The sequence below is a fragment of the Procambarus clarkii genome, chromosome 65, assembly GCF_040958095.1.
Source record: "Procambarus clarkii isolate CNS0578487 chromosome 65, FALCON_Pclarkii_2.0, whole genome shotgun sequence".
Taxonomy (NCBI): Eukaryota; Metazoa; Arthropoda; class Malacostraca; order Decapoda; family Cambaridae; genus Procambarus; species Procambarus clarkii.
This window is the reverse complement of record NC_091214.1, coordinates 18,158,351-18,166,087: the sequence shown is the minus strand read 5'-3', so window position 1 is coordinate 18,166,087 and position 7,737 is coordinate 18,158,351. Positions and strand designations below refer to the sequence as shown.

At 42.5% G+C, this 7,737-nt stretch overlaps 1 protein-coding gene across 2 annotated transcripts in view; it reads left to right on the top strand.

The window, feature by feature from the left end:
• Positions 1–4,713: 4,713 nt before the first annotated feature.
• The window catches only part of LOC123771104 (hemicentin-1), an 89,427-nt gene continuing 86,403 nt past the window's right edge, over positions 4,714–7,737 (top strand). For both annotated transcript variants that reach the window (XM_045763435.2, XM_069309490.1), the window contains exon 1: positions 4,714–4,765. The gene's annotated coding sequence lies outside the window, so the exon portion shown is untranslated. The remainder of the gene's footprint in view (positions 4,766–7,737) is intronic.

Below are 7,737 nucleotides of genomic sequence, written 5' to 3'. Positions count from 1 at the left end.
TCTTTTTTCCAAAGTTTAGTTTAGTTCATTTATTAAGCACCCCCATACCCATTCTGTGAGTGGTAGTGGAAAGGGTTACAGAGGCACATAATGTGCTCAGGGACTGAACCCCACAATTCATTTAGCTAAGCAAGTTACAATCTTGAAGAGCTAGTTACAAAATTCAATGCACATCGTCACATCATCAATGGGCTCGAGACCGACCACAAGTACAATTTCTAAATTAATTTAAGCAACTGGCATATGTGGAGAGCTAGTGTCACAATTGATATGTTTATCCTACACATCGCCCCCCCCCCATCCAATGGACAGTGGTGGATAGGTTACAGTTACTTAGTTACTACCTTGTATTCACCTAGTTGTGCTTGCAGGGGTTGAGCTCTGGCTTTCAACCCGCCTCAACTGTCAATAAATAATTAATTATTATTATTATTATCCTACCCCCCTCCAGGAAGGAACCCATGACAACTGTCTAACTCACAGGTACCTATTTACTGCTAGGTAACAGGAGCATCAGGGTGAAAGAAACTGCCATTTATTTTCTGCCATGATCAGGGATCAATCCCGGACCTTAGGACTACTAATCCTGAGCACTGTCCACTCAGCCACCAGGCCCCTGAGCATCTTGTGTTCAGTAAGGTGAGGGCATGTTTTTATTATTTGAAAAAGTTTAGTTATATCTTTGATAGGAGAATACATAATATATGCTGTCAAAAAACCTTTTGCAGCAGCCTAGTTACGAACAATAATTTGTAATCTCAGTAGAATTTTCTTCCTTTGAATGCTGCAAAAGGCTTTTTTGACTGCATATATTGTATATTCTCTTATCAAAGATAAAACTAAACTTTTTCAAATAACATAAAAACATACCATCACCTTACTGAGCACAAGTTGCCTCACCTTACTGAGCACAAGTTACCTTACTGTGCACAAGTTGCCTCACCTTACTGAGCACAAGTTGCCTCACCTTACTGAGCATAAGTTGCCTCACCTTACTGTGCACAAGTTGCCTCACCTTACTGAGCATAAGTTGCCTCACCTTACTGTGCACAAGTTGCCTCACCTTACTGTGCACAAGTTGCCTCACCTTACTGAGCATAAGTTGCCTCACCTTACTGTGCACAAGTTGCCTCACCTTACTGTGCACAAGTTGCCTCACCTTACTGTACACAAGTTGCCTCACCTTACTGTGCACAAGTTGCCTCACCTTACTGTGCACAAGTTGCCTCACCTTACTGAGCACAAGTTACCTTACTGTGCACAAGTTGCCTCACCTTACTGAGCACAAGTTGCCTCACCTTACTGAGCACAAGTTACCTCACCTTAGCACAAGTTGCCTCACCTTACTGTGCACAAGTTACCTCACCTTACTGAGTACAAGTTGCTTCACCTTACTGTGCACAAGTTACCTCACCTTACTGTGCACAAGTTACCTCACCTTACTGAGCACAAGTTGCTTTACCTTACTGTGCACAAGTTGCCTCACCTTACTGTGCGCAAGTTGCCTCACCTTACTGTGCACAAGTTGCCTCACCTTACTGAGCACAAGTTGCCTCACCTTACTGTGCACAAGTTGCCTCACCTTACTGAGCACAAGTTACCTCACCTTACTGTGCACAAGTTGTCTCACCTTACTGAGCACAAGTTGCCTCACCTTACTGTGCACAAGTTGCCTCACCTTACTGTGCACAAGTTGCCTCACCTTACTGTGCACAAGTTGCCTCACCTTACTGTGCACAAGTTGCCTCACCTTACTGAGCACAAGTTGCCTCACCTTACTGTGCACAAGTTGCTTCACCTTACTGTGCACAAGTTGTAATTGATAATTTTGGCTTCAGCTAAGGTACCCCCTAACCTCTGCATTAACAGCTTCCAAGATTTCTTCATTAATAGGTCCAACTGGAAAAGATTATCGAAGACAAATGGGAGGGGGTCCTTCGACAAGCCGCCGTCTTCCTGTCTTCTTCGAGACCACTATAGTGTTAGTGGCCCCCAGGTAATTTAGGTCAGCATCCCTCTAAACAGACTATTAAAATCGTAACTGAACTGAGAATGTATTAGGGTGTGGCGTGGATTGCTTACTAATACCCATTTATTGCATTTTTCTATATTAAAAACTTTTTGCCAGTTTTCCGACCCATCTGGTGAGCTCATGTAGATCTAAATCAAATCAAATCAAATATTTATTCAGGTAAAGTACATACATACAAGGTGAGATACAAAACATTGATGGATTTATTGATAGAGCTAGAACATACTCTGAGGCTTTATCTTTGGCTAGGCTTTGAGGCTTTATCTCTTTGTAAAGCCTCAATATCATTTTTACTTTCCACTTGACCATACATTTGAGTGTCCTCTGCAAATTGTGTAGATGTGGTTTGTAATATTCTCGTCTGTGGCATTGATGTATGACAAAATGGGTAGGTCCCCAAAATGGAACCTTGCGGTACCCCGCTCACTGGAAGATATTCTTGTACTTGACTAGTTGTGCTTGCTGGGGGTTGAGCTTCGGTTCTTTGGTCCCACCTTTCAACTGTCAATTAACCGGTGTACCGATTCCTGAGCCTACTGGGCTCAATACCCAATAGGCTCTACCAATAGGCTTGTGTTCTACCCAGTGTGTGCTAGTGCAGGCTAGTAGGTCATCTCGTGTTCTCTCATCCCATATATTTACCAGAATTTACCTGAGGGTCACTAACATTCTAGTGACCTCGATGAGGACAGAAGCCGGCGGCTTGTCAGTTGTCCCTCCCACCCCCATGTATCCCCATCCTGTGAGATGCGGATATTAGATGAACTTAGGCAGTTTTTTTTTATTCACACTTTGTCATCCTTCGTGTTGAATAGGGTAGCGGCACATTTATTTATTTATTTATTTATTTATTTATTTATATACTAGGTACATTGGGTTTGTGAGAATACATAGCATAGTATTAACAATCTTGTAAAGCCACTAGTACGCGCAGCGTTTCGGGCAGGTCCTTAATCTAACAGATAATTTTAAGTAGGTAAATTCTAGCAGAATTAATAAAATGATAACAGATACATTGCAAGAAAAAAAAGAGATGAGAGAGATTAGTAAGTACATTGCTTTAGTAAGTAAGGTGCCGCTACCCTATTCAACCCTAAGCCCGGTAATTAAAAAAAAAATTCTAGTTAAGTTTTGTACTGACTTCAGAGGCGGGTCAAAAGAGCCGAAGCTCAACTCCCCGCAAGCACAACTAGGTGAGTACACAAGGTGCCTGTACCCAAACAACTCCCAAGAAAGCGCTGCGCATCTTCCAGAAATACGCACCCGGAAACCACGTGTGATGGTGTTGCCAGAATAACGCTGTTATATCGTTGTTCATGGCGGGTAACTCCAGGTAATTAATTTCCCAGTGATGAGCACATTAAATGTAAACAGAAAAGTAGTTAGGACATATTCTTAAAAACTATTTTAGCGAATACCTAGTTATTAATGGTTTTAGATCAAGTGGCTTGAGGTACCTGGAGCTGTTGTATCGTAACCTGCCAGACACTACTAGTACTACAACTAAAGCCGGATTATACGAGATATATTAAGGTATTATAACACGTAGCCAGCACTAACAAAGGATTGTGTTGCTGATTACAGTCTCTGAATATTTGTCAAAAGTGAAACATCGTGATTCTCGATAATATTTAATTACCCCCCAAAACGCTGCTTGGCAGTAGTGGTTTCATAATATTTACAAATACTGAACTTACTACGTCACCTCTATACTCTGTATAGTTAACTATACTTCGTAACCTCTATATGTATTTCTATATCTTAGAAATAATATATTATTATTAATATGATGTATTTAAAGCTCTGCTAGTCTATTTGATACTTTTTCAGCCAGTTGTGAATACTCCGTCAAGATGTAGTTGCCACGTTTGTCACGATTACAATTTTAACACAGTTTTAATTACCGATTTAGGTTTATTGCCAGATTTTATATATACCATGCGCTAAATTAGTAAGTATAGTGTTTATTAATATACTTTTTTAACCATAAAACTACAGTAAAAGCCAATTCTAATCATATGAATAAAATGAACAATAATTAAAGACAAATTCTTTATATAATTAGCGCTTTCTTCTTATAATTACTTTAATTGGCCTCATATCAGAATAAAAATGAATTGTACTCATAGCTCTTTTATGCATTAAAAATTTCACTACTAAAGCAATTTAGTCAACAGAAATAAAATTCCTAGAGCCGCCGCTATAATAGTGTCCGAAAGTAAAATAAAAGATTCAGACCAATATGGAAAGTGTGAGCGTGGTGCGCACGCCGCCACTATGTGCTACAGAGATATACTGTGTAGCACAATACTTGAGGCCATTACTCCCCTTTTACACCCACAAACAACCCAAACTACCTAGTTAAATCCAAGACAAGGAAATAATCGACGGGTATAAGCTTCAGTTAGGCTTAAATACCAAATCCCGCAATGTTTTACACCAAATATACAATTGATCAAACTATTTTTTTCCCCGAGAAACACCAACCCCGTTAAACTGACCCCGAGACCAATTCCCTCCCCCAGCAAACAACAAAGCCACGATTGAAGCCAATAAAGACTTAAAAAAAATCTAATATACCAATAAAGCCGCCAATGAAAGGCCACAAACGGCGATAAATAAGATAAAACAATAGTTATATATATAAATATAGAGGCTGGTTTCTCTCCCACCTCGCCCTCAGAGCGGCCATAGGGCAGCTCAGGGCCAGACGCGACGCCGCCCTCACCCCAGGTAGACCTCCACGTTATTCCCGTATTTTCCCGGCTCGTGTCACCCGCTGGCCGCTCCTCACGGTGAGGAGGACTCGTGAGGCCATGAGGAGGGTGGGTGGTGAGGCAGGAGGGCAGGCTGGCCCACGTGTTACATAAAAATGAGAGAGAGAGAGAGGTGAGCCCGACCCGCCGCTCACTCGCAAAAACAAATCTGAGATGTCATGATGAGGTGAAATGAGTTGTGAGAGATGAGCAGTGAGTGAGAGAGATGAGCAGTGAGTGAGAGAGATGAGCAGTGAGATGTAGCGAGCAGTGAGAAGGGAAGGGCACTATGAGGAGAAAACGCCAAGCCATTACGAGCGGTGAGAGATGCATATGAGGAGTGAAAGAGAGAGATGAGCAGTGAGAAAGAGAGATGAGCACTGAGAGATATATGACCAGAGAGAGAGAGAGAGAGAGAGAGAGAGAGAGAGAGAGAGAGAGAGATGACTAGTAAGAGAGAGAGATATGAGCAGTGAGAGAGAGATGATCATTGAGAGAGATGACCAGTGAGAGAGAGAGAGAGAATGAGCAGTGAGAGAGAGAGAGAGAATGAGCAGTGAGAGAGAGAGAGAATGAGCAGTGAGAGAGAGAGAGAGAATGAGCAGTGAGAGAGAGAGAGAGAATGAGCAGTGAGAGAGAGAGAGAGAATGAGCAGTGAGAGAGAGAGAGAGAATGAGCAGTGAGAGAGAGAGAGAGAATGAGCAGTGAGAGAGAGAGAGAGAATGAGCAGTGAGAGAGAGAGAGAGAATGAGCAGTGAGAGAGAGAGAGAGAATGAGCAGTGAGAGAGAGAGAGAGAATGAGCAGTGAGAGAGAGAGAGAGAATGAGCAGTGAGAGAGAGAGAGAGAATGAGCAGTGAGAGAGAGAGAGAGAATGAGCAGTGAGAGAGAGAGAGAGAATGAGCAGTGAGAGAGAGAGAGAGAATGAGCAGTGAGAGAGAGAGAGAGAATGAGCAGTGAGAGAGAGAGATGACTAGTAAGAGAGAGAGATATGAGCAGTGAGAGAGAGATGATCATTGAGAGAGATGACCAGTGAGAGAGAGAGAGAGAATGAGCAGTGAGAGAGAGAGAGAGAATGAGCAGTGAGAGAGAGAGAATGAGCAGTGAGAGAGAGAGAGAGAGAATGAGCAGTGAGAGAGAGAGAGAGAGAGAATGAGCAGTGAGAGAGAGAGAGAGAGAATGAGCAGTGAGAGAGAGAGAGAGAATGAGCAGTGAGAGAGAGAGAGAGAATGAGCAGTGAGAGAGAGAGAGAGAATGAGCAGTGAGAGAGAGAGAGAGAATGAGCAGTGAGAGAGAGAGAGAGAATGAGCAGTGAGAGAGAGAGAGAGAAGAGCAGTGAGAGAGAGAGAGAGAATGAGCAGTGAGAGAGAGAGAGAGAATGAGTAGTGAGAGAGAGAGAGAGAATGAGTAGTGAGAGAGAGAGAGAGAGAATGAGTAGTGAGAGAGAGAGAGAGAGAATGAGTAGTGAGAGAGAGAGAGAGAATGAGTAGTGAGAGAGAGAGAGAGAATGAGTAGTGAGAGAGAGAGAATGAGCAGTGAGAGAGAGAGAATGAGCAGTGAGAGAGAGAGAATGAGCAGTGAGAGAGAGAGAATGAGCAGTGAGAGAGAGAGAATGAGCAGTGAGAGAGAGAGAGATGAGCAGTGAGAGAGAGAGAGATATGAGCAGTGAGAGAGAAAGATATGAGCAGTGAGAGAGAAAGATATGAGCAGTGAGAGAGATATGATCAGTGAGAGAGAGAGATATTAGTAGTGAGAGAGAGATGTGAGCAGTAAGAGAGATGGGCAGTGAGAGATATATGAGTAGTAACATATAAATATATACAAATATAAATATAACATATAAATATATATCCCTGAAATACAACCCACTAATCGTTTAACAGCCAGGTACCCAATCACTGCTGGGTGAGCAGAGGCACAAGTTAAGGTTTGGTGCCAAGTCAATCGTAGGAAATTAGCCAGGAAATTAACCCAGGCCAAATCGCCTGCGAAGTGCCGGGCAAGTGTGTTGTTACCAGTGCACCACAGGGACTGTGAGTTTGTGGACAACCAGTAGCTGGTATCGATGACACAAGGCTCTCAGCCATCATCAACCTCATGCTGGAACTGCCTTTCTCAACATCACCACCCCATCAGTGATCTTTCACTCCTAGGCTGACTCGCATCTGGAACTTTTTCGTTCAACAGGTTGACACATGAGAAATCAGGTCAACAAGTCAAATGAAGACTCTGGCTCGCAGTTGGCTACTGGCTCATCCTGTTCCTTATATGATTGTTACTTAGATTGAAATAAAGTTTATTCCTAATGATTCAAATAATAATCTCATGAAAGAAAGGACTCGAGGGAGAGCCTTCAGATGAGCTGACATAGGATAACAACTCTTGCTTGCAGTCTCATTAGGTACTTCAGTTGACAGCCCAAATGAATCCTAGTCTTAGTTTAAAAAAAAAGATGAGCAGTGAGAGAGATGAGTAGATAGTTGAGCAGTGAGAGAGATGAGCAGTAAGAGAGAGCTGAACAGTAAGAGAGAGAGATGTGCAATGAGAGATGAACAGTGAGGTGAACAACTATAGAAAGGTGAACAAAATGAAGAGTTGTTTAATGGTGGGCAGCTGTTGACCAGTATTACTTCTTTCAATTGCATGTACAATACTGACAAAATTCTCAGATGCTCAACTGAAGCACTCTCAACTGTACCATTTTACACACTCAACTGAAGCAATTTCTGATACTCATCCAAAGTTCTCTTTCGCCTCATCAAAACTTGGACTGGACGGTAGAGCGAAGGTCTCGCTTCCTGCAGATTGGCATGTAATCTACCCACTTGTTAGCAGGTTAGAACTTCCAACAGCTCATCTGAAGCCTTACCCCTACTAGCTTTCCCCAGAACATGACCCACCAATTGGTTTACAACTGGGTACCCAATGACTGTCAATTCATTGCAGTCCCC